We start from the raw sequence: 22,166 nt of genomic DNA on the forward strand, positions 1-22,166 counted from the left end.
GAAGAGAAAAGAAATGAAAAGAAGATAAAAGGAGAAAAGAAGTGAAAAAAGGTTAACGAAAAAAGAAGAGAAAAGAAGAGAAAAGAGAAAAGAGAAAAAGAGAATAGAGAAAAGAAGTGTAAAGGGAAAAGAGAACAGAAGAGAAAAGGGAAAAGAGAAAAGAAGATAAAAGTGAAAAGAGAACAGAAGAGAAAAGAGGAAATAGAAAAGAAGAGAAAAGAGAAAAGAGAAAAGAAGAGAAAAGGAAAAGAGAAAAGAAAATAGATGGGACAACAGAAAAGAGAAAAGAAGAGAGAAGAGAAAAGAAGAGGAAAGAGAAAAGACAAAACAAGGGAAAAGAGAAAAAGAATAGAGGAGAAAAGGGAACAGAGGAAAAAAGACAAAACAGAACAGAAGAGAATAGAGAAAAGAGAAAAGAAGATGAAAATAAACACAAGAAGAGAAAATAGAAAAGAGTAAAGAAGAGAAAAGAAGAGAAAAGAGAAAAGAGAAATGAAAAGTGAAAAGACAAAAGAAGAGAAAAGAAATCAAAAGAAGAGAAAAGAGAAAAAGAGAAAAGAAGAGAAAAAACGGAAAAGAAAAAAGAAGAGAAAAGAAGAGAAAAGAGAACAGACGAGAATAGAGAAAAGAGAAAAGAGACAAGAAGAGAAAAGAGGAAAGAGAAAAGAAGAGAAAAGAGGGAAGAGAAAAGAAGAGAAAAGGAAAAGAGAAAAGAAAATAGATGGGTCAAGAGAAAAGAGAACAGAAGAGAATAGAGAAAAGAGAAAAGAGACAAGAAGAGAAAAGAGAAAAGAGAAAAGAAAAGTGAAAAGTGAAAAGTGAAAAGTGAAAAGTTAAGGGTAAAGAAATGAAAAGAAGAGAAAAGAGAAAAGAAGAGAAAAAAGAAAACAAGAGAAAAGGGGAAAGAGAAAAAGAGGCGAAAAGAGAAAAGAGAAAAAAGAAAAGAGAAAAGAAGAGAAAAGGAAAAAGAGAAAAGAAAATAAAGGGGTCAAGAGAAAAGAGAAAAGAAGAGAAAAGGAAAAAGAGAAAAGAAAATAGAGGGGACAAGAGAAAAGAGAAAAGAAGAGAGAAGAGAAAAGAAGAGGAAAGAGAAAAGACAAAACAAGAAAAAAGAGAAAAAGAGAATAGAAGACAAAAGGGAACAGAGGAAAGAAGACAAAAGAGAACAGAAGAAAATAGAGAAAAGAGAAAAGAAGAGAACAGAATAAAAGAAGTGAAAAGGGAAAGGAGTAAAGAAGAGAAAAGGGAAAAGAGAAAAGAACTGAAAAGAGAAAAGAAGAGAAAAGAGAAGAGAGAAAAAAGAAAAGAGAAAAGAAGAGAAAAGAAAAAAGAGGAGAAAAGGGAAAAGAGAAATGAAAAGTGAAAAGAGTAAAGAAATCAAAAGAAGAGAAAAGAGAAAAGAGAAAAGAAAAGTGAAAAGTGAAAAGTGAAAAGTGAAAAGTTTAGGGTAAAGAAATGAAAAGAAGAGAAAAGAGAAAAGAAGAGAAAAAAGAAAACAAGAGAAAAGGGAAAAGAGAAAAAGGAAAAGAGAAAAAGAAGAGAAAAGAGAAAAGAGAAAAAAGAAAAGAGAAAAGAAGAGAAAAGGAAAACGAGAAATGAAATAAAGGGGACAAGAGAAAAGAGAAAAGTCGAGAAAAGGAAAAAGAGAAAAGAAAATAGAGGGGACAAGAGAAAAGAGAAAAGAAGAGAGAAGAGAAAAGAAGAGGACAGAGAAAAGACAAAACAAGGGAAAAGAAAAAAGAAGAGAAAAGAAGGGAAAAGAGAACAGAAGCGAATAGAGAAAAGAGAAAAGAGACAAGAAGAGAAAAGGGAAAACAGAAATGAAAAGTGAAAAGAGTAAAGAAATCAAAAGAAGAGAAAAGAGAAGAGAGAAAAGAAAAGTGAAAAGTGAAAAGTGAAAAGTTTAGGGTAAAGAAATGAAAAGAAGAGAAAAGAGAAAAGAAGAGAAAAAAGAAAACAAGAGAAAAGGGAAAAGAGAAAAAGGAAAAGAGAAAAAGAAGAGAAAAGAGAAAAGAGAAAAAAGAAAAGAGAAAAGAAGAGAAAAGGAAAAAGAAAAGAAAATAAAAGGGACAAGAGAAAAGAGAAAAGAAGAGAAAAGGAAAAAGAGAAAAGAAAATAGAGGGGACAAGAGAAAAGAGAAAAGAAGAGAGAAGAGAAAAGAAGAGGAAAGAGAAAAGACAAAACAAGAAAAAAGAGAAAAAGAGAATAGAAGACAAAAGGGAACAGAGGAAAGAAGACAAAAGAGAACAGAAGAAAATAGAGAAAAGAGAAAAGAAGAGAACAGAATAAAAGAAGTGAAAAGGGAAAGGAGTAAAGAAGAGAAAAGAAGAGAAAAGAAGAGAAAAGAGAAGAGAGAAAAAAGAAAAGAGAAAAGAAGAGAAAAGAAAAAAGAGGAGAAAAGGGAAAAGAGAAATGAAAAGTGAAAAGAGTAAAGAAATCAAAAGAAGAGAAAAGAGAAAAGAGAAAAGAAAAGTGAAAAGTGAAAAAAAAAAAAGAAGTGAAAAGGGAAAAGAGTAAAGAAGAGAAAAGAAAAGAAAAGAGAAAAGAGAAAAAAGAGTAAAGAAGAGAAAAGAGAAAAGAGAAATGAAAAGTGAAAAGAGAAAAGAAGAGAAAAGAAATGAAAAGAAGATAAAAGGAGAAAAGAAGTGAAAAAAGGTTAACGAGAAAAGAAGAGAAATGAAGAGAAAAGAGAAAAGAGAAAAAGAGAATAGAGAAAAGAAGTGTAAAGGGAAAAGAGAACAGAAGAGAAAAGGGAAAAGAGAAAAGAAGATAAAAGTGAAAAGAGAACAGAAGAGAAAAGAGGAAATAGAAAAGAAGAGAAAAGAGAAAAGAGAAAAGAAGAGAAAAGGAAAAGAGAAAAGAAAATAGATGGGACAAGAGAAAAGAGAAAAGAAGAGAGAAGAGAAAAGAAGAGGAAAGAGAAAAGACAAAACAAGGGAAAAGAGAAAAAGAATAGAGGAGAAAAGGGAACAGAGGAAAAAAGACAAAACAGAACAGAAGAGAATAGAGAAAAGAGAAAAGAAGATGAAAATAAACACAAGAAGAGAAAATAGAAAAGAGTAAAGAAGAGAAAAGAAGAGAAAAGAGAAAAGAGAAATGAAAAGTGAAAAGACAAAAGAAGAGAAAAGAAATCAAAAGAAGAGAAAAGAGAAAAAGAGAAAAGAAGAGAAAAAACGGAAAAGAAAAAAGAAGAGAAAAGAAGAGAAAAGAGAACAGACGAGAATAGAGAAAAGAGAAAAGAGACAAGAAGAGAAAAGAGGAAAGAGAAAAGAAGAAAAAGAGGGAAGAGAAAAGAAGAGAAAAGGAAAAGAGAAAAGAAAATAGATGGGTCAAGAGAAAAGAGAACAGAAGAGAATAGAGAAAAGAGAAAAGAGACAAGAAGAGAAAAGAGAAAAGAGAAAAGAAAAGTGAAAAGTGAAAAGTGAAAAGTTAAGGGTAAAGAAATGAAAAGAAGAGAAAAGAGAAAAGAAGAGAAAAAAGAAAACAAGAGAAAAGGGGAAAGAGAAAAAGAGGCGAAAAGAGAAAAGAGAAAAAAGAAAAGAGAAAAGAAGAGAAAAGGAAAAAGAGAAAAGAAAATAAAGGGGTCAAGATAAAAGAGAAAAGAAGAGAAAAGGAAAAAGAGAAAAGAAAATAGAGGGGACAAGAGAAAAGAGAAAAGAAGAGAGAAGAGAAAAGAAGAGGAAAGAGAAAAGACAAAACAAGAAAAAAGAGAAAAAAAGAATAGAAGACAAAAGGGAACAGAGGAAAGAAGACAAAAGAGAACAGAAGAAAATAGAGAAAAGAGAAAAGAAGAGAACAGAATAAAAGAAGTGAAAAGGGAAAGGAGTAAAGAAGAGAAAAGGGAAAAGAGAAAAGAACTGAAAAGAGAAAAGAAGAGAAAAGAGAAGAGAGAAAAAAGAAAAGAGAAACGAAGAGAAAAGAAAAAAGAGGAGAAAAGGGAAAAGAGAAATGAAAAGTGAAAAGAGTAAAGAAATCAAAAGAAGAGAAAAGAGAAAAGAGAAAAGAAAAGTGAAAAGTGAAAAGTGAAAAGTGAAAAGTTTAGGGTAAAGAAATGAAAAGAAGAGAAAAGAGAAAAGAAGAGAAAAAAGAAAACAAGAGAAAAGGGAAAAGAGAAAAAGGAAAAGAGAAAAAGAAGAGAAAAGAGAAAAGAGAAAAAAGAAAAGAGAAAAGAAGAGAAAAGGAAAACGAGAAACGAAATAAAGGGGACAAGAGAAAAGAGAAAAGTCGAGAAAAGGAAAAAGAGAAAAGAAAATAGAGGGGACAAGAGAAAAGAGAAAAGAAGAGAGAAGAGAAAAGAAGAGGACAGAGAAAAGACAAAACAAGGGAAAAGAAAAAAGAAGAGAAAAGAAGGGAAAAGAGAACAGAAGCGAATAGAGAAAAGAGAAAAGAGACAAGAAGAGAAAAGGGAAAAGAGAAATGAAAAGTGAAAAGAGTAAAGAAATCAAAAGAAGTGAAAAGAGAAGAGAGAAAAGAAAAGTGAAAAGTGAAAAGTGAAAAGTTTAGGGTAAAGAAATGAAAAGAAGAGAAAAGAGAAAAGAAGAGAAAAAAGAAAACAAGAGAAAAGGGAAAAGAGAAAAAGGAAAAGAGAAAAAGAAGAGAAAAGAGAAAAGAGAAAAAAGAAAATAGAAAAGAAGAGAAAAGGAAAAAGAAAAGAAAATAAAAGGGACAAGAGAAAAGAGAAAAGAAGAGAAAAGGAAAAAGAGAAAAGAAAATAGAGGGGACAAGAGAAAAGAGAAAAGAGGAGAGAAGAGAAAAGAAGAGGAAAGAGAAAAGACAAAACAAGAGAAAAGAGAAAAAGAGAATTGAAGACAAAAGGGAACAGAGGAAAGAAGACAAAAGAGAACAGAAGAAAATAGAGAAAAGAGAAAAGAAGAGAACAGAATAAAAGAAGTGATAAGGGAAAAGAGTAAAGAAGAGAAAAGAAGAGAAAAGAGAAAAGAGAAAAGAAGAGAAAAGGGAAAAGAGAAAAGAACAGAAAAGAGAAAAGGGAAAGGAGATAAGAAGAGAAAAGAGAAATAGAGAATAGAGAAAAGAAGAGTAAAGGGAAAAGAGAACAGTAGAGAAAAGGGAAAAGAGAAAAGAAGAGAAAAGAAGATAAAAGTGAAAAGAGAACAGAAGAGAAAAAAAATGAAAAGAAGAGAAAAGAGAAAAAGAGAAAAGAAGAGAAAAAAGGGAAAAGAAAAAAGAAGAGAAAAGAAGAGAAAAGAGAAAAGAGGAGAAAAGGAAAAAGAGAAAAGAACAGAAAAGAGAAAAGGGAAAAGAGATAAGTAGAGAAAAGAGAAAAAGAGAATAGAGAAAAGAAGAGTAAAGGGAAAAGAGAAAAGAAGAGAAAAGAAGATAAAAGTGAAAAGAGTACACAAGAGAAAAGAGGAAAGAGAAAAAAGAGAAAAGAGAAAAGAAGAGAAAAGGGAAAAGAGAAAAGAAAATAGATGGGACAAGAGAAAAGAGAAAAGAAGAGAGAAGAGAAAAGAAGAGGAAAGAGAAAAGACAAAACAAGAGAAAAGAGAAAAAGAGAATACAGGAGAAAAGGGAACAGAGGAAAGAAGACAAAACAGAACAGAAGAGAATAGAGAAAAGAAAAAAGAAGATGAAAGTAGACAGAAGAAGAGAAAATGGAAAAGAGTAAAGAAGAGAAAAGAAGAGAAAAGAGAACAGAGAAAAAAAGAGAAAAGAAGAGAGAAGAGAAAAGAGAAAAGAATAAGGAAAAGAGAAAAGAAGAGAATAGAGAAAAGAAGAAAAAAGATAAAAGAGAAAAGTGAATAGAAGAGAAAAGAATACAAAAAAGAAAAGAGAAAAGAGAAATGAAGGGAAAAACAGAGAAAAGAGAAAAAAAGAGAAAAGGGAAAAGAGAAAAAAGAAAAGTGAAAAGAAGAGAAAAGAGAAAAGAGAAAAGAAAAGGGAAAAGAGAAAAGAAGAGAAAAGGGAAAAGAGAAAAGAACTGATAAGAGAAAAGAAGAGAAAAGAGAAGAGAGAAAAAAGAAAAGAGAAAAGAAGAGAAAAGAAAAAAGAAGAGAAAAGGGAAAAGAAGAGAAAAAGAAGAGAAAACGGAAAAGAAGAGAAAAAAGAAGAGAAAAGGGAAAAGAGAAATGAAAAGTGAAACGAGAAAAGAAATCAAAAGAAGAGAAAAGAGAAAAGAGAAAAGAAAAGTGAAAAGTGAAAAGTGAAAAGTGAAAAGTTAAGGATAAAGAAATGAAAAGAAGAGAAAAGAGAAAAGAAGAGAAAAAAGAAAACAAGAAAAAAGGGAAACGAGAAAAAGGTAAAGAGAAAAAGAAGAGAAAAGAGAAAAGAGAAAAAAGAAAAGACAAAAAAAGAGAAAAGGAAAAAGAGAAAAGAAAATAAAGGGGACAAGAGAAAAGAGAAAAGAAGAGAGAAGAGAAAAGAAGAGGAAAGAGAAAAGACAAAACAAGAGAAAAGAGAAAAAGAGAATACAGGAGAAAAAGGAACAGAGGAAAAAAGACAAAACAGAACAGAAGAGAATAGAGAAAAGAGAAAAGAAGATGAAAGTAGACAGAAGAAGAGAAAATAGAAAAGAGTAAAGAAGAGAAAAGAAGAGAAAAGAGAACAGAGAAAAGAGACAAGAAGAGAAAAGAGAAAAGAGAAATGAAAAGTGAAAAGAGAAAAGAAGAGAAAAGAAATCAAAAGAAGAGAAAAGGAAAAAGAGAAAAGAAAATAAAGGGGACAAGAGAAAAGAGAAAAGAAGAGAAAAGGAAAAAGAGAAAAGAAAATAGAGGGGACAAGAGAAAAGAGAAAAGAAGAGAGAAGTGAAAAGAAGAGGAAAGAGAAAAGACAAAACAAGAGAAAAGAGAAAAAGAGAATAGAAGACAAAAGGGAACAGAGGAAAGAAGACAAAAGAGAACAGAAGAAAATAGAGAAAAGAGAAAAGAAGAGAACAGAATAAAAGAAGTGAAAAGGGAAAAGAGTAAAGAAGAGAAAAGAAAAGAGAAAAGAGAAAAAAGAGTAAAGAAGAGAAAAGAGAAAAGAGAAATGAAAAGTGAAAAGAGAAAAGAAGAGAAAAGAAATGAAAAGAAGATAAAAGGAGAAAAGAAGTGAAAAAAGGTTAAAGAGAAAAGAAGAGAAAAGAAGAGAAAAGAGAAAAGAGAAAAAGAGAATAGAGAAAAGAAGTGTAGTAAAGGGAAAAGAGAACAGAAGAGAAAAGGGAAAAGAGAAAAGAAGATAAAAGTGAAAAGAGAACAGAAGAGAAAAGAGGAAATAGAAAAGAAGAGAAAAGAGAAAAGAGAAAAGAAGAGAAAAGGAAAAGAGAAAAGAAAATAGATGGGACAAGAGAAAAGAGAAAAGAAGAGAGAAGAGAAAAGAAGAGGAAAGAGAAAAGACAAAACAAGGGAAAAGAGAAAAAGAATAGAGGAGAAAAGGGAACAGAGGAAAAAAGACAAAACAGAACAGAAGAGAATAGAGAAAAGAGAAAAGAAGATGAAAATAAACACAAGAAGAGAAAATAGAAAAGAGTAAAGAAGAGAAAAGAAGAGAAAAGAGAAAAGAGAAATGAAAAGTGAAAAGACAAAAGAAGAGAAAAGAAATCAAAAGAAGAGAAAAGAGAAAAAGAGAAAAGAAGAGAAAAAACGGAAAAGAAAAAAGAAGAGAAAAGAAGAGAAAAGAGAACAGACGAGAATAGAGAAAAGAGAAAAGAGACAAGAAGAGAAAAGAGGAAAGAGAAAAGAAGAGAAAAGAGGGAAGAGAAAAGAAGAGAAAAGGAAAAGAGAAAAGAAAATAGATGGGTCAAGAGAAAAGAGAACAGAAGTGAATAGAGAAAAGAGAAAAGAGACAAGAAGAGAAAAGAGAAAAGAGAAAAGAAAAGTGAAAAGTGAAAAGTGAAAAGTGAAAAGTTAAGGGTAATGAAATGAAAAGAAGAGAAAAGAGAAAAGAAGAGAAAAAAGAAAACAAGAGAAAAGGGAAAAGAGAAAAAGAGGCGAAAAGAGAAAAGAGAAAAACGAAAAGAGAAAAGAAGAGAAAAGGAAAAAGAGAAAAGAAAATAAAGGGGACAAGAGAAAAGAGAAAAGAAGAGAAAAGGAAAAAGAGAAAAGAAAATAGAGGGGACAAGACAAAAGAGAAAAGAAGAGAGAAGAGAAAAGAAGAGGAAAGAGAAAAGACAAAACAAGAAAAAAGAGAAAAAGAGAATAGAAGACAAAAGGGAACAGAGGAAAGAAGATAAAAGAGAACAGAAGAAAATAGAGAAAAGAGAAAAGAAGAGAACAGAATAAAAGAAGTGAAAAGGAAAAAGAGTAAAGAAGAGAAACGAAGAGAAAAGAGAAAAGAGGAAAAAGAGTATAGAAGAGAAAAGCGAAAAGAGAAATGAAAAGTGAAAAGAGAAAAGAAGAGAAAAGAAATGAAAAGAAGAGAAAAGGAGAAAAGAAGTGAAAAAAGGGAAAAGAAAAAAGAAGAGAAAAGAACAGAAAAGAGAAAAGGGAAAAGAGATAAGAAGAGAAAAGAGAAAAGAGAAAAGAAAAGTGAAATGTGAAAAGTGAAAAGTGAAAAGTTAAGGGTAAAGAAATGAAAAGAAGAGAAAAGAAGAGAAAAAAGAAAACAAGAGAAAAGGGAAAAGAGAAAAAGAAGAGAAAAGAGAAAAGAGAAAAACGAAAAGAGAAAAGAAGAGAAAAGGAAAAAGAGAAAAGAAAATAAAGGGGGCAAGAGAAAAGAGAAAAGAAGAGAAAAGGAAAAAAAGAAAAGAAAATAGAGGGGACAAGAGAAAAGAGAAAAGAAGAGAGAAGAGAAAAGAAGAGGAAAGAGAAAAGACAAAACAAGAAAAAAGAGAAAAAGCTAATAGAAGACAAAAGGGAACACAGGAAAGAGGAGAAAAGAGAACTGAAGAAAATAGAGAAAAGAGAAAAGAAGAGAACAGAATAAAAGAAGTGAAAAGGGAAAAGAGTAAAGATGAGAAAAGGGAAAAGAGAAAAGAACTGAAAAGAGAAAAGAAGAGAAAAGAGAAGAGAGAAAAAAGAAAAGAGAAAAGAAGACAAAAGAAAAAAGAAGAGAAAAGGGAAAAGAGAAATGAAAAGTGAAAAGAGAAAAGAAATCAAAAGAAGAGAAAAGAGAAAAGAGAAAAAAGAGTAAAGAAGAGAAAAGAGAAAAGAGAAATGAAAAGTGAAAAGAGAAAAGAAGAGAAAAGAAATGAAAAGAAGATAAAAGGAGAAAAGAAGTGAAAAAAGGTTAACGAAAAAAGAAGAGAAAAGAAGAGAAAAGAGAAATGAAAAGTGAAAAGAGAAAAGAAGAGAAAAGAAATGAAAAGAAGAGAAAAAGAGAAAAGAAGTGAAAAAGGGGAATAGAAAAAAGAAGAGAAAAGAAGAGAAAAGAGAAAAGGGAAAAGAGATAAGAAGAGAAAAGAGAAAAGAGAAAAAGAGAATAGAGAAAAGAAGTGTAAAGGGAAAAGAGAACAGAAGAGAAAAGGGAAAAGAGAAAAGAAGATAAAAGTGAAAAGAGAACAGAAGAGAAAAGAGGAAATAGAAAAGAAGAGAAAAGAGAAAAGAGAAAAGAAGAGAAAAGGAAAAGAGAAAAGAAAATAGATGGGACAAGAGAAAAGAGAAAAGAAGAGAGAAGAGAAAAGAAGAGGAAAGAGAAAAGACAAAACAAGGGAAAAGAGAAAAAGAATAGAGGAGAAAAGGGAACAGAGGAAAAAAGACAAAACAGAACAGAAGAGAATAGAGAAAAGAGAAAAGAAGATGAAAATAAACACAAGAAGAGAAAATAGAAAAGAGTAAAGAAGAGAAAAGAAGAGAAAAGAGAAAAGAGAAATGAAAAGTGAAAAGACAAAAGAAGAGAAAAGAAATCAAAAGAAGAGAAAAGAGAAAAAGAGAAAAGAAGAGAAAAAACGGAAAAGAAAAAAGAAGAGAAAAGAAGAGAAAAGAGAACAGACGAGAATAGAGAAAAGAGAAAAGAGACAAGAAGAGAAAAGAGGAAAGAGAAAAGAAGAGAAAAGAGGGAAGAGAAAAGAAGAGAAAAGGAAAAGAGAAAAGAAAATAGATGGGTCAAGAGAAAAGAGAACAGAAGAGAATAGAGAAAAGAGAAAAGAGACAAGAAGAGAAAAGAGAAAAGAGAAAAGAAAAGTGAAAAGTGAAAAGTGAAAAGTTAAGGGTAAAGAAATGAAAAGAAGAGAAAAGAGAAAAGAAGAGAAAAAAGAAAACAAGAGAAAAGGGGAAAGAGAAAAAGAGGCGAAAAGAGAAAAGAGAAAAAAGAAAAGAGAAAAGAAGAGAAAAGGAAAAAGAGAAAAGAAAATAAAGGGGTCAAGAGAAAAGAGAAAAGAAGAGAAAAGGAAAAAGAGAAAAGAAAATAGAGGGGACAAGAGAAAAGAGAAAAGAAGAGAGAAGAGAAAAGAAGAGGAAAGAGAAAAGACAAAACAAGAAAAAAGAGAAAAAGAGAATAGAAGACAAAAGGGAACAGAGGAAAGAAGACAAAAGAGAACAGAAGAAAATAGAGAAAAGAGAAAAGAAGAGAACAGAATAAAAGAAGTGAAAAGGGAAAGGAGTAAAGAAGAGAAAAGGGAAAAGAGAAAAGAACTGAAAAGAGAAAAGAAGAGAAAAGAGAAGAGAGAAAAAAGAAAAGAGAAAAGAAGAGAAAAGAAAAAAGAGGAGAAAAGGGAAAAGAAAAATGAAAAGTGAAAAGAGTAAAGAAATCAAAAGAAGAGAAAAGAGAAAAGAGAAAAGAAAAGTGAAAAGTGAAAAGTGAAAAGTGAAAAGTTTAGGGTAAAGAAATGAAAAGAAGAGAAAAGACAAAAGAAGAGAAAAAAGAAAACAAGAGAAAAGGGAAAAGAGAAAAAGGAAAAGAGAAAAAGAAGAGAAAAGAGAAAAGAGAAAAAAGAAAAGAGAAAAGAAGAGAAAAGGAAAACGAGAAACGAAATAAAGGGGACAAGAGAAAAGAGAAAAGTCGAGAAAAGGAAAAAGAGAAAAGAAAATAGAGGGGACAAGAGAAAAGAGAAAAGAAGAGAGAAGAGAAAAGAAGAGGACAGAGAAAAGACAAAACAAGGGAAAAGAAAAAAGAAGAGAAAAGAAGGGAAAAGAGAACAGAAGCGAATAGAGAAAAGAGAAAAGAGACAAGAAGAGAAAAGGGAAAAGAGAAATGAAAAGTGAAAAGAGTAAAGAAATCAAAAGAAGAGAAAAGAGAAGAGAGAAAAGAAAAGTGAAAAGTGAAAAGTGAAAAGTTTAGGGTAAAGAAATGAAAAGAAGAGAAAAGAGAAAAGAAGAGAAAAAAGAAAACAAGAGAAAAGGGAAAAGAGAAAAAGGAAAAGAGAAAAAGAAGAGAAAAGAGAAAAGAGAAAAAAGAAAAGAGAAAAGAAGAGAAAAGGAAAACGAGAAACGAAATAAAGGGGACAAGAGAAAAGAGAAAAGTCGAGAAAAGGAAAAAGAGAAAAGAAAATAGAGGGGACAAGAGAAAAGAGAAAAGAAGAGAGAAGAGAAAAGAAGAGGACAGAGAAAAGACAAAACAAGGGAAAAGAAAAAAGAAGAGAAAAGAAGGGAAAAGAGAACAGAAGCGAATAGAGAAAAGAGAAAAGAGACAAGAAGAGAAAAGGGAAAAGAGAAATGAAAAGTGAAAAGAGTAAAGAAATCAAAAGAAGAGAAAAGAGAAGAGAGAAAAGAAAAGTGAAAAGTGAAAAGTGAAAAGTGAAAAGTTTAGGGTAAAGAAATGAAAAGAAGAGAAAAGAGAAAAGAAGAGAAAAAAGAAAACAAGAGAAAAGGGAAAAGAGAAAAAGGAAAAGAGAAAAAGAAGAGAAAAGAGAAAAGAGAAAAAAGAAAAGAGAAAAGAAGAGAAAAGGAAAAAGAAAAGAAAATAAAAGGGACAAGAGAAAAGAGAAAAGAAGAGAAAAGGAAAAAGAGAAAAGAAAATAGAGGGGACAAAAGAAAAGAGAAAAGAGGAGAGAAGAGAAAAGAAGAGGAAAGAGAAAAGACAAAACAAGAGAAAAGAGAAAAAGAGAATTGAAGACAAAAGGGAACAGAGGAAAGAAGACAAAAGAGAACAGAAGAAAATAGAGAAAAGAGAAAAGAAGAGAACAGAATAAAAGAAGTGATAAGGGAAAAGAGTAAAGAAGAGAAAAGAAGAGAAAAGAGAAAAGAGAAAAGAAGAGAAAAGGGAAAAGAGAAAAGAACAGAAAAGAGAAAAGGGAAAGGAGATAAGAAGAGAAAAGAGAAATAGAGAATAGAGAAAAGAAGAGTAAAGGGAAAAGAGAACAGTAGAGAAAAGGGAAAAGAGAAAAGAAGAGAAAAGAAGATAAAAGTGAAAAGAGAACAGAAGAGAAAAAAAATGAAAAAGGAGAAAAGAGAAAAAGAGAAAAGAAGAGAAAAAAGGGAAAAGAAAAAAGAAGAGAAAAGAAGAGAAAAGAGAAAAGAGGAGAAAAGGAAAAAGAGAAAAGAACAGAAAAGAGAAAAGGGAAAAGAGATAAGTAGAGAAAAGAGAAAAAGAGAATAGAGAAAAGAAGAGTAAAGGGAAAAGAGATAAGAAGAGAAAAGAAGATAAAAGTGAAAAGAGTACACAAGAGAAAAGAGGAAAGAGAAAAAAGAGAAAAGAGAAAAGAGAAAAGAAGAGAAAAGGGAAAAGAGAAAAGAAAATAGATGGGACAAGAGAAAAGAGAAAAGAAGAGAGAAGAGAAAAGAAGAGGAAAGAGAAAAGACAAAACAAGAGAAAAGAGAAAAAGAGAATACAGGAGAAAAGGGAACAGAGGAAAGAAGACAAAACAGAACAGAAGAGAATAGAGAAAAGAAAAAAGAAGATGAAAGTAGACAGAAGAAGAGAAAATAGAAAAGAGTAAAGAAGAGAAAAGAAGAGAAAAGAGAACAGAGAAAAAAAGAGAAAAGAAGAGAGAAGAGAAAAGAGAAAAGAATAAGGAAAAGAGAAAAGAAGAAAAAAGATAAAAGAGAAAAGTGAATAGAAGAGAAAAGAATACAAAAAAGAAAAGAGAAAAGAGAAATGAAGGGAAAAACAGAGAAAAGAGAAAAAAAGAGAAAAGGGAAAAGAGAAAAAAGAAAAGTGAAAAGAAGAGAAAAGAGAAAAGAGAAAAGAAAAGGGAAAAGAGAAAAGAAGAGAAAAGGGAAAAGAGAAAAGAACTGATAAGAGAAAAGAAGAGAAAAGAGAAGAGAGAAAAAAGAAAAGAGAAAAGAAGAGAAAAGAAAAAAGAAGAGAAAAGGGAAAAGAAGAGAAAACGGAAAAGAAGAGAAAAAAGAAGAGAAAAGGGAAAAGAGAAATGAAAAGTGAAAAGAGAAAAGAAATCAAAAGAAGAGAAAAGAGAAAAGAGAAAAGAAAAGTGAAAAGTGAAAAGTGAAAAGTGAAAAGTTAAGGATAAAGAAATGAAAAGAAGAGAAAAGAGAAAAGAAGAGAAAAAAGAAAACAAGAAAAAAGGGAAACGAGAAAAAGGAAAAGAGAAAAAGAAGAGAAAAGAGAAAAGAGAAAAAAGAAAAGACAAAAGAAGAGAAAAGGAAAAAGAGAAAAGAAAATAAAGGGGACAAGAGAAAAGAGAAAAGAAGAGAGAAGAGAAAAGAAGAGGAAAGAGAAAAGACAAAACAAGAGAAAAGAGAAAAAGAGAATACAGGAGAAAAAGGAACAGAGGAAAAAAGACAAAACAGAACAGAAGAGAATAGAGAAAAGAGAAAAGAAGATGAAAGTAGACAGAAGAAGAGAAAATAGAAAAGAGTAAAGAAGAGAAAAGAAGAGAAAAGAGAACAGAGAAAAGAAGAGAAAAGAAGAGAAAAGAGGAAAGAGAAATGAAAAGTGAAAAGAGAAAAGAAGAGAAAAGAAATCAAAAGAAGAGAAAAGGAAAAAGAGATAAGAAAATAAAGGGGACAAGAGAAAAGAGAAAAGAAGAGAAAAGGAAAAAGAGAAAAGAAAATAGAGGGGACAAGAGAAAAGAGAAAAGAAGAGAGAAGTGAAAAGAAGAGGAAAGAGAAAAGACAAAACAAGAGAAAAGAGAAAAAGAGAATAGAAGACAAAAGGGAACAGAGGAAAGAAGACAAAAGAGAACAGAAGAAAATAGAGAAAAGAGAAAAGAAGAGAACAGAATAAAAGAAGTGAAAAGGGAAAAGAGTAAAGAAGAGAAAAGAAAAGAAGAGAGAAAAGAGAAAAAAGAGTAAAGAAGAGAAAAGAGAAAAGAGAAATGAAAAGTGAAAAGAGAAAAGAAGAGAAAAGAAATGAAAAGAAGATAAAAGGAGAAAAGAAGTGAAAAAAGGTTAACGAAAAAAGAAGAGAAAAGAAGAGAAAAGAGAAAAGAGAAAAAGAGAATAGAGAAAAGAAGTGTAAAGGGAAAAGAGAACAGAAGAGAAAAGGGAAAAGAGAAAAGAAGATAAAAGTGAAAAGAGAACAGAAGAGAAAAGAGGAAATAGAAAAGAAGAGAAAAGAGAAAAGAGAAAAGAAGAGAAAAGGAAAAGAGAAAAGAAAATAGATGGGACAAGAGAAAAGAGAAAAGAAGAGAGAAGAGAAAAGAAGAGGAAAGAGAAAAGACAAAACAAGGGAAAAGAGAAAAAGAATAGAGGAGAAAAGGGAACAGAGGAAAAAAGACAAAACAGAACAGAAGAGAATAGAGAAAAGAGAAAAGAAGATGAAAATAAACACAAGAAGAGAAAATAGAAAAGAGTAAAGAAGAGAAAAGAAGAGAAAAGAGAAAAGAGAAATGAAAAGTGAAAAGACAAAAGAAGAGAAAAGAAATCAAAAGAAGAGAAAAGAGAAAAAGAGAAAAGAAGAGAAAAAACGGAAAAGAAAAAAGAAGAGAAAAGAAGAGAAAAGAGAACAGACGAGAATAGAGAAAAGAGAAAAGAGACAAGAAGAGAAAAGAGGAAAGAGAAAAGAAGAAAAAGAGGGAAGAGAAAAGAAGAGAAAAGGAAAAGAGAAAAGAAAATAGATGGGTCAAGAGAAAAGAGAACAGAAGAGAATAGAGAAAAGAGAAAAGAGACAAGAAGAGAAAAGAGAAAAGAGAAAAGAAAAGTGAAAAGTGAAAAGTGAAAAGTTAAGGGTAAAGAAATGAAAAGAAGAGAAAAGAGAAAAGAAGAGAAAAAAGAAAACAAGAGAAAAGGGGAAAGAGAAAAAGAGGCGAAAAGAGAAAAGAGAAAAAAGAAAAGAGAAAAGAAGAGAAAAGGAAAAAGAGAAAAGAAAATAAAGGGGTCAAGAGAAAAGAGAAAAGAAGAGAAAAGGAAAAAGAGAAAAGAAAATAGAGGGGACAAGAGAAAAGAGAAAAGAAGAGAGAAGAGAAAAGAAGAGGAAAGAGAAAAGACAAAACAAGAAAAAAGAGAAAAAGAGAATAGAAGACAAAAGGGAACAGAGGAAAGAAGACAAAAGAGAACAGAAGAAAATAGAGAAAAGAGAAAAGAAGAGAACAGAATAAAAGAAGTGAAAAGGGAAAGGAGTAAAGAAGAGAAAAGGGAAAAGAGAAAAGAACTGAAAAGAGAAAAGAAGAGAAAAGAGAAGAGAGAAAAAAGAAAAGAGAAAAGAAGAGAAAAGAAAAAAGAGGAGAAAAGGGAAAAGAGAAATGAAAAGTGAAAAGAGTAAAGAAATCAAAAGAAGAGAAAAGAGAAAAGAGAAAAGAAAAGTGAAAAGTGAAAAGTGAAAAGTGAAAAGTTTAGGGTAAAGAAATGAAAAGAAGAGAAAAGAGAAAAGAAGAGAAAAAAGAAAACAAGAGAAAAGGGAAAAGAGAAAAAGGAAAAGAGAAAAAGAAGAGAAAAGAGAAAAGAGAAAAAAGAAAAGAGAAAAGAAGAGAAAAGGAAAACGAGAAACGAAATAAAGGGGACAAGAGAAAAGAGAAAAGTCGAGAAAAGGAAAAAGAGAAAAGAAAATAGAGGGGACAAGAGAAAAGAGAAAAGAAGAGAGAAGAGAAAAGAAGAGGACAGAGAAAAGACAAAACAAGGGAAAAGAAAAAAGAAGAGAAAAGAAGGGAAAAGAGAACAGAAGCGAATAGAGAAAAGAGACAAGAAGAGAAAAGGGAAAAGAGAAATGAAAAGTGAAAAGAGTAAAGAAATCAAAAGAAGAGAAAAGAGAAGAGAGAAAAGAAAAGTGAAAAGTGAAAAGTGAAAAGTTTAGGGTAAAGAAATGAAAAGAAGAGAAAAGAGAAAAGAAGAGAAAAAAGAAAACAAGAGAAAAGGGAAAAGAGAAAAAGGAAAAGAGAAAAAGAAGAGAAAAGAGAAAAGAGAAAAAAGAAAAGAGAAAAGAAGAGAAAAGGAAAAAGAAAAGAAAATAAAAGGGACAAGAGAAAAGAGAAAAGAAGAGAAAAGGAAAAAGAGAAAAGAAAATAGAGGGGACAAGAGAAAAGAGAAAAGAGGAGAGAAGAGAAAAGAAGAGGAAAGAGAAAAGACAAAACAAGAGAAAAGAGAAAAAGAGAATTGAAGACAAAAGGGAACAGAGGAAAGAAGACAAAAGAGAACAGAAGAAAATAGAGAAAAGAGAAAAGAAGAGAACAGAATAAAAGAAGTGATAAGGGAAAAGAGTAAAGAAGAGAAAAGAAGAGAAAAGAGAAAAGAGAAAAGAAGAGAAAAGGGAAAAGAGAAAAGAACAGAAAAGAGAAAAGGGAAAGGAGATAAGAAGAGAAAAGAGAAATAGAGAATAGAGAAAAGAAGAGTAAAGGGAAAAGAGAACAGTAGAGAAAAGGGAAAAGAGAAAAGAAGAGAAAAGAAGATAAAAGTGAAAAGAGAACAGAAGAGAAAAAAAATGAAAAGAAGAGAAAAGAGAAAAAGAGAAAAGAAGAGAAAAAAGGGAAAAGAAAAAAGAAGAGAAAAGAAGAGAAAAGAGAAAAGAGGAGAAAAGGAAAAAGAGAAAAGAACAGAAAAGAGAAAAGGGAAAAGAGATAAGTAGAGAAAAGAGAAAAAGAGAATAGAGAAAAGAAGAGTAAAGGGAAAAGAGAAAAGAAGAGAAAAGAAGATAAAAGTGAAAAGAGTACACAAGAGAAAAGAGGAAAGAGAAAAAAGAGAAAAGAGAAAAGAAGAGAAAAGGGAAAAGAGAAAAGAAAATAGATGGGACAAGAGAAAAGAGAAAAGAAGAGAGAAGAGAAAAGAAGAGGAAAGAGAAAAGACAAAACAAGAGAAAAGAGAAAAAGAGAATACAGGAGAAAAGGGAACAGAGGAAAGAAGACAAAACAGAACAGAAGAGAATAGAGAAAAGAAAAAAGAAGATGAAAGTAGACAGAAGAAGAGAAAATAGAAAAGAGTAAAGAAGAGAAAAGAAGAGAAAAGAGAACAGAGAAAAAAAGAGAAAAGAAGAGAGAAGAGAAAAGAGAAAAGAATAAGGAAAAGAGAAAAGAAGAGAATAGAGAAAAGAAGAAAAAAGATAAAAGAGAAAAGTGAATAGAAGAGAAAAGAATACAAAAAAGAAAAGAGAAAAGAGAAATGAAGGGAAAAACAGAGAAAAGAGAAAAAAAGAGAAAAGGGAAAAGAGAAAAAAGAAAAGTGAAAAGAAGAGAAAAGAGAAAAGAGAAAAGAAAAGGGAAAAGAGAAAAGAAGGGAAAAGAGAAAAGAACTGATAAGAGAAAAGAAGAGAAAAGAGAACAGACGAGAATAGAGAAAAGAGAAAAGAGACAAGAAGAGAAAAGAGGAAAGAGAAAAGAAGAAAAAGAGGGAAGAGAAAAGAAGAGAAAAGGAAAAGAGAAAAGAAAATAGATGGGTCAAGAGAAAAGAGAACAGAAGAGAATAGAGAAAAGAGAAAAGAGACAAGAAGAGAAAAGAGAAAAGAGAAAAGAAAAGTGAAAAGTGAAAAGTGAAAAGTTAAGGGTAAAGAAATGAAAAGAAGAGAAAAGAGAAAAGAAGAGAAAAAAGAAAACAAGAGAAAAGGGGAAAGAGAAAAAGAGGCGAAAAGAGAAAAGAGAAAAAAGAAAAGAGAAAAGAAGAGAAAAGGAAAAAGAGAAAAGAAAATAAAGGGGTCAAGAGAAAAGAGAAAAGAAGAGAAAAGGAAAAAGAGAAAAGAAAATAGAGGGGACAAGAGAAAAGAGAAAAGAAGAGAGAAGAGAAAAGAAGAGGAAAGAGAAAAGACAAAACAAGAAAAAAGAGAAAAAGAGAATAGAAGACAAAAGGGAACAGAGGAAAGAAGACAAAAGAGAACAGAAGAAAATAGAGAAAAGAGAAAAGAAGAGAACAGAATAAAAGAAGTGAAAAGGGAAAGGAGTAAAGAAGAGAAAAGGGAAAAGAGAAAAGAACTGAAAAGAGAAAAGAAGAGAAAAGAGAAGAGAGAAAAAAGAAAAGAGAAAAGAAGAGAAAAGAAAAAAGAGGAGAAAAGGGAAAAGAGAAATGAAAAGTGAAAAGAGTAAAGAAATCAAAAGAAGAGAAAAGAGAAAAGAGAAAAGAAAAGTGAAAAGTGAAAAGTGAAAAGTTTAGGGTAAAGAAATGAAAAGAAGAGAAAAGAGAAAAGAAGAGAAAAAAGAAAACAAGAGAAAAGGGAAAAGAGAAAAAGGAAAAGAGAAAAAGAAGAGAAAAGAGAAAAGAGAAAAAAGAAAAGAGAAAAGAAGAGAAAAGGAAAACGAGAAACGAAATAAAGGGGACAAGAGAAAAGAGAAAAGTCGAGAAAAGGAAAAAGAGAAAAGAAAATAGAGGGGACAAGAGAAAAGAGAAAAGAAGAGAGAAGAGAAAAGAAGAGGACAGAGAAAAGACAAAACAAGGGAAAAGAAAAAAGAAGAGAAAAGAAGGGAAAAGAGAACAGAAGCGAATAGAGAAAAGAGACAAGAAGAGAAAAGGGAAAAGAGAAATGAAAAGTGAAAAGAGTAAAGAAATCAAAAGAAGAGAAAAGAGAAGAGAGAAAAGAAAAGTGAAAAGTGAAAAGTGAAAAGTTTAGGGTAAAGAAATGAAAAGAAGAGAAAAGAGAAAAGAAGAGAAAAAAGAAAACAAGAGAAAAGGGAAAAGAGAAAAAGGAAAAGAGAAAAAGAAGAGAAAAGAGAAAAGAGAAAAAAGAAAAGAGAAAAGAAGAGAAAAGGAAAAAGAAAAGAAAATAAAAGGGACAAGAGAAAAGAGAAAAGAAGAGAAAAGGAAAAAGAGAAAAGAAAATAGAGGGGACAAGAGAAAAGAGAAAAGAGGAGAGAAGAGAAAAGAAGAGGAAAGAGAAAAGACAAAACAAGAGAAAAGAGAAAAAGAGAATTGAAGACAAAAGGGAACAGAGGAAAGAAGACAAAAGAGAACAGAAGAAAATAGAGAAAAGAGAAAAGAAGAGAACAGAATAAAAGAATTGATAAGGGAAAAGAGTAAAGAAGAGAAAAGAAGAGAAAAGAGAAAAGAGAAAAGAAGAGAAAAGGGAAAAGAGAAAAGAACAGAAAAGAGAAAAGGGAAAGGAGATAAGAAGAGAAAAGAGAAATAGAGAATAGAGAAAAGAAGAGTAAAGGGAAAAGAGAACAGTAGAGAAAAGGGAAAAGAGAAAAGATGAGAAAAGAAGATAAAAGTGAAAAGAGAACAGAAGAGAAAAAAAATGAATAGAAGACAAAAGAGAAAAAGAGAAAAGAAGAGAAAAAAGGGAAAAGAAAAAAGAAGAGAAAAGAAGAGAAAAGAGAAAAGAGGAGAAAAGGAAAAAGAGAAAAGAACAGAAAAGAGAAAAGGGAAAAGAGATAAGTAGAGAAAAGAGAAAAAGAGAATAGAGAAAAGAAGAGTAAAGGGAAAAGAGAAAAGAAGAGAAAAGAAGATAAAAGTGAAAAGAGTACACAAGAGAAAAGAGGAAAGAGAAAAAAGAGAAAAGAGAAAAGAAGAGAAAAGGGAAAAGAGAAAAGAAAATAGATGGGACAAGAGAAAAGAGAAAAGAAGAGAGAAGAGAAAAGAAGAGGAAAGAGAAAAGACAAAACAAGAGAAAAGAGAAAAAGAGAATACAGGAGAAAAGGGAACAGAGGAAAGAAGACAAAACAGAACAGAAGAGAATAGAGAAAAGAAAAAAGAAGATGAAAGTAGACAGAAGAAGAGAAAATAGAAAAGAGTAAAGAAGAGAAAAGAAGAGAAAAGAGAACAGAGAAAAAAAGAGAAAAGAAGAGAGAAGAGAAAAGAGAAAAGAATAAGGAAAAGAGAAAAGAAGAGAATAGAGAAAAGAAGAAAAAAGATAAAAGAGAAAAGTGAATAGAAGAGAAAAGAATACAAAAAAGAAAAGAGAAAAGAGAAATGAAGGGAAAAACAGAGAAAAGAGAAAAAAAGAGAAAAGGGAAAAGAGAAAAAAGAAAAGTGAAAAGAAGAGAAAAGAGAAAAGAGAAAAGAAAAGGGAAAAGAGAAAAGAAGGGAAAAGAGAAAAGAACTGATAAGAGAAAAGAAGAGAAAAGAGAAGAGAGAAAAAAGAAAAGAGAAAAGAAGAGAAAAGAGAAAAGAGGAGAAAAGGAAAAAGAGAAAAGAACAGAAAAGAGAAAAGGGAAAAGAGATAAGTAGAGAAAAGAGAAAAAGAGAATAGAGAAAAGAAGAGTAAAGGGAAAAGAGATAAGAAGAGAAAAGAAGATAAAAGTGAAAAGAGTACACAAGAGAAAAGAGGAAAGAAAAAAAAGAGAAAAGAGAAAAGAGAAAAGAAGAGAAAAGGGAAAAGAGAAAAGAAAATAGATGGGACAAGAGAAAAGAGAAAAGAAGAGAGAAGAGAAAAGAAGAGGAAAGAGAAAAGACAAAACAAGAGAAAAGAGAAAAAGAGAATACAGGAGAAAAGGGAACAGAGGAAAGAAGACAAAACAGAACAGAAGAGAATAGAGAAAAGAAAAAAGAAGATGAAAGTAGACAGAAGAAGAGAAAATAGAAAAGAGTAAAGAAGAGAAAAGAAGAGAAAAGAGAACAGAGAAAAAAAGAGAAAAGAAGAGAGAAGAGAAAAGAGAAAAGAATAAGGAAAAGAGAAAAGAAGAGAATAGAGAAAAGAAGAAAAAAGATAAAAGAGAAAAGTGAATAGAAGAGAAAAGAATACAAAAAAGAAAAGAGAAAAGAGAAATGAAGGGAAAAACAGAGAAAAGAGAAAAAAAGAGAAAGGGGAAAAGAGAAAAAAGAAAAGTGAAAAGAAGAGAAAAGAGAAAAGAGAAAAGAAAAGGGAAAAGAGAAAAGAAGAGAAAAGGGAAAAGAGAAAAGAACTGATAAGAGAAAAGAAGAGAAAAGAGAAGAGAGAAAAAAGAAAAGAGAAAAGAAGAGAAAAGAAAAAAGAAGATAAAAGGGAAAAGAAGAGAAAAAGAAGAGAAAACGGAAAAGAAGAGAAAAAAGAAGAGAAAAGGGAAAAGAGAAATGAAAAGTGAAAAGAGAAAAGAAATCAAAAGAAGAGAAAAGAGAAAAGAGAAAAGAAAAGTGAAAAGTGGAAAGTGAAAAGTGAAAAGTTAAGGATAAAGAAATGAAAAGAAGAGAAAAGAGAAAAGAAGAGAAAAAAGAAAACAAGAAAAAAGGGAAACGAGAAAAAGGAAAAGAGAAAAAGAAGAGAAAAGAGAAAAGAGAAAAAAGAAAAGACAAAAGAAGAGAAAAGGAAAAAGAGAAAAGAAAATAAAGGGGACAAGAGAAAAGAGAAAAGAAGAGAGAAGAGAAAAGAAGAGGAAAGAGAAAAGACAAAACAAGAGAAAAGAGAAAAAGAGAATACAGGAGAAAAAGGAACAGAGGAAAAAAGACAAAACAGAACAGAAGAGAATAGAGAAAAGAGAAAAGAAGATGAAAGTAGACAGAAGAAGAGAAAATTGAAAAGAGTAAAGAAGAGAAAAGAAGAGAAAAGAGAACAGAGAAAAGAAGAGAAAAGAAGAGAAAAGAGAAAAGAGAAATGAAAAGTGAAAAGAGAAAAGAAGAGAAAAGAAATCAAAAGAAGAGAAAACGAAAAAGAGATAAGAAAATAAAGGGGACAAGAGAAAAGAGAAAAGAAGAGAAAAGGAAAAAGAGAAAAGAAAATAGAGGGGACAAGAGAAAAGAGAAAAGAAGAGAGAAGTGAAAAGAAGAGGAAAGAGAAAAGACAAAACAAGAGAAAAGAGAAAAAGAGAATAGAAGACAAAAGGGAACAGAGGAAAGAAGACAAAAGAGAACAGAAGAAAATAGAGAAAAGAGAAAAGAAGAGAACAGAATAAAAGAAGTGTAAAGGGAAAAGAGTAAAGAAGAGAAAAGAAAAGAAAAGAGAAAAGAGAAAAAAGAGTAAAGAAGAGAAAAGAGAAAAGAGAAATGAAAAGTGAAAAGAGAAAAGAAGAGAAAAGAAATGAAAAGAAGATAAAAGGAGAAAAGAAGTGAAAAAAGGTTAACGAAAAAAGAAGAGAAAAGAAGAGAAAAGAGAAAAGAGAAAAAGAGAATAGAGAAAAGAAGTGTAAAGGGAAA

The sequence above is a fragment of the Chiloscyllium punctatum genome, chromosome 14 (genome assembly GCF_047496795.1).
Source record: "Chiloscyllium punctatum isolate Juve2018m chromosome 14, sChiPun1.3, whole genome shotgun sequence".
In the NCBI taxonomy this organism is placed as follows: domain Eukaryota; kingdom Metazoa; phylum Chordata; class Chondrichthyes; order Orectolobiformes; family Hemiscylliidae; genus Chiloscyllium; species Chiloscyllium punctatum.